This window comes from Schistocerca americana, chromosome 1 (genome assembly GCF_021461395.2).
Source record: "Schistocerca americana isolate TAMUIC-IGC-003095 chromosome 1, iqSchAmer2.1, whole genome shotgun sequence".
NCBI lineage: Eukaryota > Metazoa > Arthropoda > Insecta > Orthoptera > Acrididae > Schistocerca > Schistocerca americana.
This window is the reverse complement of record NC_060119.1, coordinates 368,698,995-368,712,013: the sequence shown is the minus strand read 5'-3', so window position 1 is coordinate 368,712,013 and position 13,019 is coordinate 368,698,995. Positions and strand designations below refer to the sequence as shown.

Here is a 13,019-nt window from a genome sequence, read left to right as displayed (position 1 = left end):
CATTGAGGAATAAATCCCATGCTATCTGAAGCAGATTCGGGTATGACAGAGACTGAAATATAGCCCTAAAGTAACTGAGGACCTTGGTGGCAAGTACTACTCTGAGATGAAGAGGTTGTCGCAGGAGAAAAGGTCGTGGTGAACAGCATCAACCCAGTCAGTAAACTGATGATCCCAAACAAAAATCAAATTTGATGGTATTTAGGAATATTACATGAATGAAAGCTATCTTGGGTACACAGAGAAATTTCTTTGTGCTGTTATAACAAATTGAAGAGATTAATCGTTTTTAAACTGTTAATGTCAAATGACTGTATTAGGCACGCGGCAACACGAAATGTGAAATACGCCGTTGTCGTTCCAGGTACACACTTCGCTCGGTACACACAAAGTTAAGTTCCGCAGCGAAATTGGTAGCAGAGCAACAGAGCGCCAGGAAGGTGGACTGTACTGTTTAGTAACGAAGCTTTTTTCTAGTCATCATTTTCATTATAATATACGAATATGCGTAAACCATGCAGTGACTGGGGCTACAGTGATTTAAGTATCTAGGACCATTTTTCTCTTGCAGTTTCGTAGAGGATAAAGACATTGTGCCGGAACGGGAGCCTAACTCGAAACCTAACCTTTCGCAGCAAACCCTCTCACTGAGTGAGCTGTTCGAACATGCTTCGGGGACCGACTTGAAGTTGCAATCAGCAAATTACCTCGTTGCTGCTACTCTTATAATGAGCCAGCCAGGTTTTGTTTCCTTTTTTTCCCCAAGCGAAGTGAAAGACTTCTTGCAGTACTTTGGTAATAACTTACGCCTGATATTAAGTTAAGTCGTTCACCGTTACTAGGTTTGTCATATCTTTAGAGTCCTCTACCAACTAAATAAATTTCACATTAAGCTGACTATTTTAAGATAAACAATAAGTGGGCAGACATATATTTTTATTTTTTATTTACGTAAACATCTTCGTGGACGATGTAACCTGCATCCTGAAAGAATACTAACTGTAGGAAATTGGATATTCTTGTACTGGGCTGCAGAACTGAGCATGGAGTTCGAATTCATGAGTCTTCAATATTTGTATTCTGTTATAGGAGTGTAACTTCTGATCCTGTAGCACTTTCCAAGAAGTGTCACTCGAAAAGCACACTTCTCGAATATGTAGACGGGCGCTTATTGATTGTGCTTCCCCTACATGGTACAGCACCATCATCTCAAACACTGTAATGCGAAACCTCTTCTCTCGAAGGATCCTGTCTACAGAGGTTTCCACTTCAGATGACCATTATTACCAAATGTCCCTTTGCCGTTATACTGTTACACTATGTATCACATATAGCGTCTGCAAATTCCTGTGACGAGAAATTCCCCACAATCCACAGCCATTCTGAACCATACAAAAAAGTGATGAACGGGCCTGACGATTGTGTATTGTTTTGCAAGCTGGAACCACTAAAGTAAGTTTGTAGAGTAACTGGGTGCTATAGCAATTATAGCAGTTTACGAATACGTTCCTCACATGCATTCATTGGACACGTTCTCGTGTTGTATCACAAATGCTATCGCGATCGTTGATCCCTTACGCATTATTAAAAATTGAAATGCAGAATATTAATGTTCCATACTAAGTTTGTTTAATGTTTTGTTGTGAACTGGCTAGGTCATCGTCAGACAACTTAAAACTGAATAGACAGTCCACCCATCATTAGCGAGAGCTTCTATCTGTACAGACACTTATTTCTAAAGATATGTAATGTTTAAGGATAATGCTGCTACACGAGAAACACAAAATTTGAATTCTTCATTTCCCATAGGTTCAAAATAAGATGTTTTATCTCTGAATGTTAGGTATCTTTGGAAATAACCGTACGAATACAGCTAGAAGCTCTCGCTGATGATGTTATGGACTGTCTGTTTAATTTTAATCTGTCTGACGATGTCCTATAAAGCTGAAATTCGGTTAACCACAAAATACGAAATAAATAATGTTTTGGAACACTAATACCGTGCAATCGTTTTTAAAATGTCTGCGTTCCTCCAATACCGACAGAATATTCCGTAACTACGAGTGCAGCATTCAGTCGAATGTTCGTACCGAAATTCATTTATCGACCACTTTCGAATGCTAGCCATCCATTTTCAAACCAAAATTATCGGCGAAATCACCACATCGTCAGTCTCAGGGTGACGTAAATTTGGGTCTTATCTCAAAGTGCTCACTTTTCTTGTCTTCAAAACTGCTTTTTCTCCTTGCTTGCATTACAGTGAAGGAGCTACTATGAAATTATGTGAGAAGGTCTGTAAGCTGCGCAAAACGTCGTTGCGAATGAGGTAAGTGCGAACATGAGTACTTGGAAGGGGGCAAATGTCCCGACGGACGTCACGTGAGGCCTGGTTCGCTGAACCGCAAACTGCCAATTGGGGCCCCTGCCGTTCAATTTATGCGGCCGTAAATCTTCATAGCGCACTGGCTAGTGCCTGGGGCGGCTATCTGATAGATTTGACCGATCTAGCATTGCACATAGCCACAACTGTTGTCTGACTCTATACATGTTCGTATATTATGCGTTTCTTAAGACGCAGGTTATTCAAAAAAATGGTTCAAATGGCTCTGAGCACTATGGGACTCAACTGCTGTGGTCATAAGTCCCCTAGAACTTAGAACTACTTAAACCTAACTAACCTAAGGACAGCACACAACACCCAGCCATCACGAGGCAGAGAAAATTCCTGACCCCGCCGGGAATCGAACCCGGGAACCCGGGCGTGGGAAGCGAGAACGCTACCGCACGACCACGAGATGCGGGCACGCAGGTTATTATTTTCTACGCACGCCACTAGCTTCTCTCGAAAACACCGGGAAACCGGGACTTAATTTTACTGGAGGTGATGTGAACATTACGACAGGCATGTGCAGTGGACTTCTCTAATATTTCATAACAGTTCAAGATGTGGAAACGAGGATTTCAGCAGATAACAATTCGCAAAAGACTGAGTACTTCAATAAGGTAAGGGGCTCTAATATCGCCCACGCTCCTAATTTCATACTCCCTAGAAACTTTCGGTTTCCACAGATGGTAACAAACGTCTAACTGCATGTACATGTGTGACCTCTGCCCGTTGAATTGTTGAGACAGTTTGTTGTGTGGAGGACGCGTAGCTAATGTAAAAAGGAATTCAATTTTTATACTGAGGTGGGTTAGTGTAGCGGTCAAATTGACAGCTTGCAATTCCTAATGTGAGCACTGAGTTGCGTTCAACTATTGGCTTGTATTTCAGTCGTGTGTTGTATGTTCTGGTGTGTAATCGTTGTAGTCAAGGGTTTGGCGAATGTTGCTGTAGCGGCCAATATGATAAATCAAAGGATGTTCGTAATTCCGTCTCCCGTGCCGTTCTTATTTTCGTCCCGGGGACAAAACTTGGAACTGTTATTGAACATTGATTTTATTTACTATTTATAGAAATTACTCATTTTTGATGAGCGACAACGCAAGCGGGAGAGAAATGGATTCATTGCACGAAATGCTTATTTTGTTATCACAAAACACGCGGTTCATCTACGAAGACGTACATACAAATTCGTATGGAACACATTTTTGCAAGGCTGAAAAAGACTTGGAAAGATTTTTCATTCATGACATTCAATTGAGTCAATAGTGGAACTGTCTGTCAATGTTAGAAAGACAAAATGCGTATAAGATAATTGCAGTGCACAGGATTTTTGTTGTAGGTGGTAATCGCTAAAACTTTTTTTTTATATTTCTGTTTTTGAATGTTAACTTTTATGTCAAACACCGGCTTTAGAATGTTACAACAATTTAATTGTTACTGACTTTCAGGTGGAGCACAAATTCGCGGACATATAACAATATGTAACCTTTTCCGTAAGCTTTCAAGGCTTAAACAGGTCTTAACGCACTGTAATGACAAAATTTGGGACCCCTACCTTACTCTTAACTAAGTTGTGTGTCGGAATAATAGTTGGACAGGCGTATTGCACGGTGGCACAATATGACATGAAGATGATAATAGGAGATGCCGGCACGGAGACGTGTAAGAACATGCCAAGAGGTCAGCAAAAGATCATCGCTTTTAACGGAGAGTCTCATGACAATGGGGTAAGACTCTGAGCCTACAGCAATGTTTAAGATCACCAGCAAAATGTTCCAATACAAAAATATTCATTTAGGAACACGAAAATCTCCAAGAAGGAAGTATGCCCAATAGATCGACAGTTTATTGACCGACTCATGATGCCGTATTTACTCGAATCTAAGCCGCACTCGAATCTAAGCCGCACCTGAAAAATGAGAACGAAATAAAGGGAAAAAAATTTCCCGAATCTAAGCCGCACGTGAAATTTGAGACTCTAAATTCGAGAGGAGAGAAAAGTTTTAGGCCGTACCTCCAAATGGAAACAAAGGTGGTCCATTGTAACACAAGACACAATTTAGGTCGAATGAATCACGATACAGCTACAGTAGTTTGGTTCGAGTAGTAAGCTTAGCACTTAAGCTTTACCAGGTAGCCATTGCTATACGTCAGGTGCTCCGTCAGTATTTATATGGGTACCGTTCCTTTTTCACGTGCTTCGTCTGGTTTGAATCGATTGCTTATTTTGCTTTGACCTGATAAGTGTCGTTCTCTTTGTTATAGGTGTTTGCGTCACTCTAAGCTGAAAATGCATTACTGTACTGTGTCGTGCATTGTTTGTCGCATTCTGATAGTGCGTGTTTACGGCCTGTTGCCGCTCGCGGCATGGCTCGCTTTTGTGCGCGCTACCGCCGCTTACAATAAAATAAAAGAGAGGAATTGTCTCTAACCGAAACAACGGCAAGAGACTGCTATTTGTTGTTACTTACACTGCTGCTTTCTTTGATAATGATCAACAAGAACCAAATAATAGACGGTGTATGATAGAATTTGTTCCGAACGAGACTTTAGCGAAAATTTTTCTCCGTTTGAAAATATTTGCAGACGCCTCTTTAGTACATTACATTCTGCACAGATGTTAGTCATCCTAGATTCGTGCTTCATTTATGACTGTATCACTATTCAGCATAAGAATAATACGAATATAAACATTACATAATATGTATATTCTTCCGCGTTTGCTGTTGTCTCACTCTAGTTTCGTAGTTTATTACGCAGACAGGATTTAAATGAGATAGCAGCAAACACGAAAGAATACGCGGCATAATGTTTACATTCTTCTAACTTTTCTTTTAATTTATTTGCTGACAGATAGGTTTTGACGCCAGTATTTATCTTTGTGCCTACAAAGCATGCCTGTCTAGTGCTACAAGCTACATATATTAGACGGCAGAAGTTAGTTGTGGCGGCACCTACCAACATTTTTCAGAACTTCTGCATACTTTGCACTCGATTCTAAGCCGCACGCGGTTTTTTGGATTACAAAAAATGGAAAAAAAGTACGGCTTAGATTCGGGTAAATACGGTACGTAATTTTAAGCAAGGACGACAAATCACTACGAAGAGCAGAAGTGGTAAGTGATCAAAGTTTGTTGTAGTTAAACTACAGCAAAGAGAGAAAAGATTGCGAGGGTCGACACGGTCGCAGGTAAAACATACGTCTATCTACTGGGAAATGAAACAATAAAAAGCCAAAATCAGCTGAATTTACAGTAACGAGCCCAAATTCTGGAAGAACTAGTAGAAAAAGGAGTGAGATAAAGGAAATGTGAATCCATGGCCAACTTAGTAATACGGAAGGGCAAAAGAAAGTGCGGTTCAATGACCAATTCAAATAGGCGATAGAGAACAAGGATTACAGACTTACGATGTCAAACAGCCAATACATCACGACAATAAGAACACTTAAAAGCAGCAAGGCAAGTCACGTATGTAACAGGAAGAGAAGAGAGACAGTTAATCAACAAGCAACAAGAAACCAGAAAGGTGTTACGAAGACAAAAGTGAGATGAATATTCGAGAATTCTATAGATGTACAAGTTTATTCAACACAGGTCACAGACCAACAATAATAGAAAACAATAAATATCCCTTGGTGACAAGAAGGTACAACAATACAGAAACAGTATTTTAAAGCGTTTTCAATGTCTACGCAAAAAAAAGAAAAAAGTGACATAGGAAAGTGGGTCCCACGAGGGTACAACTAGAATTGGTGGAGACTGCAACAGTCTACGTATACGCCAAATGAGTAAGAACGAAGTTCCAGGAGCAAATGAAATGGCAATAGAACTACCAAAATGTTTGGAGGAAAAACGTCAACAGCACCAGAGTGGATTTCAGAAAAATCTGACAATAGCAGACCAAACATTTGTACTCAAACAGTTGATAAGGTATGGGGATTTAGTAAGAACGTATATTCCTATCTATAGACTTCAAAAAAGCCCATGACTGTGTGAACAGGGAAAGCATACAGAAGATACTGGGAGAATCAGGAATGCCTTTGAAAGTGTACAGACTGACTTGAATATGCATTGAGGAAGCTGGGTGCGAAGTGAGGGTTGAGCGCAATGAATCAGTGCTTTACGGTGGAGACAGGTACAAAGAAAGGAGTCTGAATCTTCCTCAGCCTCTCTTGCCTGGTATTAAACAAGGTGTTAGAAAAAGCACAGCTGTGAGGTTAAACTGTTAAGTCTTTGCATTTGCTCTTGTAAGCTCTTTGATCTTGTTCTCCTCTTATAAGAGGATAAAGACCAACTGAAAAGGACACCTAGAATGTTGATATGGGGACATAAAAAGTGGGTCTGAAGTCAACGAAGTGAAAACTGGCTGCTTGGTAGTAGCAAGAGAAGATAAAGAAGAAACTGAGAAAGTGTTGGATATACAAACCATGTTGTTTAAAACTACTGTATCATTCAGATATCTAGGAAACACACAATTTGGTCCGCCTCAGTATCAGAGTGGTCAGCGCGGCTGACTGCCGTGCGGTGAAACCGGGTTCGATTTCCGGCACTGTCGAGGATTGTTGCTTCGTGGGAGGACTGCAACGGGGTGCACTCAACCTCGTAATATCAGTTGAGGAGCCACTTGACGGAGTAGCAGCGGCTCCGTATCACAAGTACTAACAACAGCTGGGAAAGCGCTGTGCTGACCCCACGGCCTTCCATACTGCATCCAAGGACGCCACTGACAGAGGATGACATGGCGGTCGGTCGGTACAGATGGGCCCGCAAGGACCTTTGGACGGAGTTTATTGTTAATTAGAATACTATCGTAGGAGGAGACGGTGAACCGCATGAAGTCTGCAGAAAGATGGATGTTTGTAATGAACCAATTATTCACCATTAAACTGTATAGAAAAAAGACAACTGCGCGACTGTTCGTAACATGTTGGGCCAAGACGTGGATACTGAGCAAAGAGATTCAGAGAAAAATTATTACAGCCGAAAGCGAAGTCTAAAGAAAAATTTTGGCCCCTTCTAAGTAAATTTAAGAAGAGAGAACGCAGTAGCTTCTCGACTGTAGTATGAGCTTGATGTGACAACAGTAATAAGGAGCAATGAAACTGAATGGCTGGGAGGAATGGATGGTAACAAGAGGGATAGGAGAGCTATGAGGAAGGAGACAATGTAGATCAAACCTGTGGCGGCAGGATAGAGTCAGGGAAGATCAGTGGGACCCGAGATTTCACAAAAATGTAGCAGGAGGCAAAAATAATGTGAGAGGGTACAGAGTAAACAATAACCCTTCTTCAGTTCGTATGGCCCTCTAGGTTAAGGTAAGTGATTCTACATTTATATAATGGCCTGGTTTTGTAGCTTATGAAATTTATGTGAAGTAAGGAAACGAAAGACGTAAGTTAAATTATCGTATCCACTATTAAAGCGAAACATTATCGCCGCCGCGCGGTGTAGCCGTGAGGTCTATGGCACTTTGCCACGGTTCGCGCGGCTCCCCCCGTCGGAAGTTCGAGTCCTCCCTTGGGCATGGGTGCGTGTGTTGGCCTTATCGTAAGTTAGTTTAAGTTACATTAAGTAGTGTGTAAGCCTAGGGACCGATGATCTCAGCAGTTTGGTCCCATGGGACTTACCACAAACTGCCATTATCGCCACTGCCCAACGCGAGATCGGATGGGGCCAGTTGGCGTTGCAGCCATGTGATGCAGTAAGGAAGGAATATAAACGGAGCGGAGACTAATAGGGAATTATCCTGAAGAGACAAAGGCCGAATCCCGAAGAATGAATCAGTGGAAGCGTGTCGTCTTATCGGATGAATCCTGTTGACGGATACGCCGTCGTCCACGCAAGCTCCTCAAAACATGCACCGCGCCACGGAGACAGACTTGTCAGGCAGTGTAACGCTCTGAACGACATTCATCTGGGTTTTCACGTGGCCTATGCTTGGTGCTTAAGTTAGTAGCGTTTTCGTTTTACATGTTGGTATTTCGGTTGTTACGGGTTTATTTATTGAATATAATTTTTAATTTGTAGTTTACTGTTTCTATTGGAGTTTACATATTATCATTTTGTCATTCGGAGATAGTAAGTGGAGCTGTGAACGCTAGAAAAAGGCATACTAAGTGAAGGAACCTGCATATTTCCTCCATATTATTCTTTTTGAGTTTAGCAGAAGGGTGAGAGCAGCGGAGGCAGCCAGAACATCTGCGTCGTGTATGGAGATAATGCCGCTGGGCAGAGCGTGGCAAGAACATGGGTTTCTCGTTTTAAGAATGTTTATGAATCTCCACGTTCACGAAGACCTTCGGGGTCTGATGAAAGATCGGCTGAAAGTATTAATCCACAATTATCCACGTCAATGCACTTGAGAACTGGAAAATGTGATGAGCTGTGGCCATCCAGCCATTGTTCGACATTTGCATACAACGGGGAAGATTCAGAAATCTGGTGCATGTCTACCGCATGCTCTAAGCCGAAATCAGCGGGTGGACATATTTGCATCTCTGTTTCTGCATCATGAATTGGCTCGTGAACAACAACAGCAGCAGCAGCCAGCCCTATCCTGTATGGTCACTGGTGACGAGGAATGGTGTCTGTATGCTAACGTAAGGGAAATAGAAGAATGGTTGAGCCCAAACAAAGCAGCAGCTGCCTGTACGAAATCCAGGGCGCGTCCACAAAAGATAGTGTTATGCTTCTGGTGGAAATGCAACCATTTGATGTGCAACGAATTGATTCCTCAAAGTGACACCATCATCGCTGACATCTATTGTCAAGTAGTGAGACAGTTTGCAGACCGAATCCAAGAACGACGACCAGGGAGACTGCATGAGGTGATGCTTCTCCACGCTAACGCCCGCCCGCATTCTGGTAGACTGAAAAAAACTATACAGTAGTTGCCTTGGGGAAGTCATTCCTCACTCACCATATTCACCTGATCTTGCGCCCTCAGATTGTCACCTTTTCCGTTCTTTATCGAACGACTTTCAAGGAACTTCCTTTCCGGATCAAAATGCTCTCCGAACAGGGCTCAATTAGTTCTTCGCTTCAAAACTACGTGATTTCTACAGTCGTTGAATCGAAAAGTTGGTTCAGCGTTGCAGACAGTTGTAAGTAGTGAATGAGAAATATTGTCGATGACTAAAGTCTCTGTTATGTGACTCTGTCGTTTTCATTAAATTTATGGAAAAACGCTTAAAACTTGTGCACCAACGTAATAATTAAACGCACCATGGTATGGGTTGACTATGTTAAAATTGTTGTGGACCACGTGCCCTCACAGTCTGGGAAGATATCAAGCATGGAGGGATGCATCTTCCAGCAGTACATCTGACAGTGTAGCAAGGTCAGGACCGTGCTGCGGTGGTTTGAGAAGCACGATCATGAACTCACGTTTATGTCTGGTCATCAAATTCGCCTGATCTGCACCCGACGTAATACATCTGTGACGCTATCCCATGCCATCTCCGCGTCCACAAAGCACCGACTTATAATTTACGGGAATTGCGTGACCTCTGGCATACATCTGCTGCCGCATAACTCTGGAAACTTACCAAGAACATGTAGAATCGGTGCCATGTTGAATCGATGCTGTATTGAATTCCAAAGGTTGGCCAATGAATCATGATGCTATATTTCAGTAATGTATTTTGAATTAATAAAATATGGAAGCGCTACTGGTAAAGAGTATGTTAATAACATATTCAGGTTAGTGATATGTGGCGTAATGCAGAAATTACTATACGAATTAAATAGCTAAATTAGTTGCTTGAGGATGAAATGCCAATGATAACGCATGAAAGTATTCTTTTAGATAATACATGAATAACACTTATGTAACAAACATATTCTTACACACTTTAATGACTTAGGAACAGTCATGCGCAGCGGAAGATTTTCCCCAACTGCATTCAGTAATTTTCGCTTACATGAAAGTTCTTATGGACAGATTTCTTCGTGACCTGTAACTAATTTAAAAACTTTGTACAATTATTGTCATCTAAATGCGTCTGAGTAACAACTTAGTGATGACATTAACCGCGAAAGAAATGGGAAGGAAACAGAACCTGTCAATAATTATCTTTTTCTAGGGAACAAAATATGCGAATGACTGCGCCTTGGAACCCTGAACACGCAACAGCGACATAACTATAGATTCAGTAATCAATTGAGCTTCTTTTCTTTTCTATAAATTTTAGACCACGGATAATTTATAAGTTACAGAACATACTTAAACTGATAACAGATTTGGCAAATGGTAACGTCTTTGGGAGCTACACCCGACAAGCTTCCGTAAGACGAGGATTTATCTGTGTTGTTGTAACGAGGGACACATTTTAACTGCATAAAACAAACAAAATCGTAGGATAGTTCTAATCACAGTTCTGGATAGCACCCAAGGAGTTGTATCGAAAATGGTAAGTTGACTTTTATTCGAGCTCAATAACGTCGTGCTCTGGTGGCAGGACGGTCCACCCCCCAACGTATTACCATCCGAGCAAGATTACATTTTTCTCGTTGTGTAATAGTCTTTTTAATAAGACTGTGGCAGAAGTAGATTTGCAGCGTTTTTAATAGTCTCGGTAACATACATTTAAGTTTCAATGCGAAGGGTTCTAAAAATTTGAAGTGCTCCGGAGATGCTGTAGTAATAAATCGCGGTGGCCTTTTAAAATATTTGCTGGAAACAGCAAAACATATTTTCTCATTTGGAAGAGGATCATGACCACACAATAGCTCCAGAATGTTTATGAAACAGAAGAAAATCATACAATGCTATTGAAAGAAAAGGCGAATATTTAGATGACATGCTTTTACATCTTATTCGTGAAGAACTAGGCAACAATTAAACAAAAATAATATCACGTTAACTAAGAAGGGTGTAAGGAGAATACACTGCAGTACAACTCGGGCTTGTTTTAATAGTACGTTTATGCTGGTTCAGTCGGTGCTCTTGCGCAGCCGTCACTGCAATGCAGTTGATATTTCTGAACCGCAACATCCAGAAAAATGTGCAGTCTAAACATCTTCTGGGCTGGAAGAATTTGAAGTGATCGATGAAAGGGGCATTCTCTTTAGTCCGTCTCTTTCTGTCTCCCAAAAACTTTCTGATGGTATGCCCAAAACCGGATCGAAAACGTCATCGAAGCATGTTTACACAACAATGAAAGAGGATCGTCGTGGTCCTCCTACTTTCGTTGCAAACGGGTTCATGCTGTAATGGTTCGTTGAAGAAAAAGACGACGATAACTAATATGAGTCCTGGACCGTCGTCCAACAAAAGTTTTTGGCTTTCTATTGTCTGCAGAAAAATGACCTACCATAAAATCATCGAACGGGGAACTTGGGTAGCCTTCAAGACTTTGAGTAGGTACATGCACCGATTGCTGGCTGATAAATTTTGTGAACATTACAAAATCCAGTGTGCCTTTTCTTTCAAGAACTCGAAAATTGCCGGCCGGAGTGGTCGAGCGGTTCTAGGCGCTACAGTCTGGAACCGTCCGACCGCTACGGTCGCAGGATCGAATCCTGCTTCGGGCATGGATGTGTGTGATGTCCTTAGGTTAGTTAGGTTTAAGTAGTTCTAAGTTTTAGGGGACTGATTACCTTAGAAATTAAGTCCCATAGTGCTCAGCCATTTGAACCGTTTTTGAACTCTAAAATCCACGAAAGTTCAAGGTCGAAAGACACCTTTCGATCAAAGGATGATGTACAGAATCCGGAGCCACGTTCGAAATAATAAATCTGAAGAAACCAACCAAGAGCCACTACATTATTCTTAACTGCAAACTTTCAATTTTTTAGGACAGCATTGAACAACAAGAAAGAAAACTTCGTGGCACGAGAATACACTAGGTTACTGCCATATCGTTCGGTAACAGAATGCCTGCCGCTCTGTGACAAAATGACGAAGCGAGAAATACGCCTTTCGGAGACAGTATCCCTCTCAATTTACCGAATTCTAATGTCTTACGAAAGACCAAGCATTCAAAAATATAATTAGATTTTTTGTGGAACTCTCATGGAGTTATTCAGGATCGTCATTTTTTTTCGCAAGCAGGCAAATAATTTTTTTACATGTTTACAATTGGGGTACTATTGTTTTCTTCGCGAAATTTTGCAGAACTATTCAAATTATGTACAGAGGACTCCAGAACCACAGCATATCTATCAATATCTCTGAGAAAACATGTATTTTTGGAAGTCGGGTGTCAGTTTCACATTACATAATTTCCACTCACAGTCATAGAACCAGCTGACGAGTTTTTCATTCTGGTCATTTAAAAACGACGACTGCAACAACAGCAAAATAAATAAAAATATTACAGCGACATGTGGTGTACTTATAACATAACTGAGTTTTCAAAACTATGTTTAGCGACCAGGCAAACATCACCATCAACAAACGAAAGAGATGGTTTTAAAAGCAATATTTATCGGACGAAGGTGACAGAATGGCGTCGAGACTTGTAGCTGGCGGTTGAGCACTGATACCACGTCCGACAGTACACTACACTCCCATGATTCTTTCCACGAAAGTGCTCATTTCCAGATTTCCGAAGTTCCATTGGAGTGGACGTTACCCATTTATCCCCACGACATACAGATGTGTGTTCTTGCGCAGGCGCCATCTGGAA

At 41.4% G+C, this 13,019-nt stretch overlaps 1 protein-coding gene across 1 annotated transcript in view; it reads right to left on the bottom strand.

Annotated features, from left to right (window-relative positions):
• Window positions 1-13,019, bottom strand: part of LOC124551097 — a 108,745-nt gene that overhangs the window by 12,821 nt on the left and 82,905 nt on the right. The gene's annotated exons all lie outside the window — the stretch shown is intronic.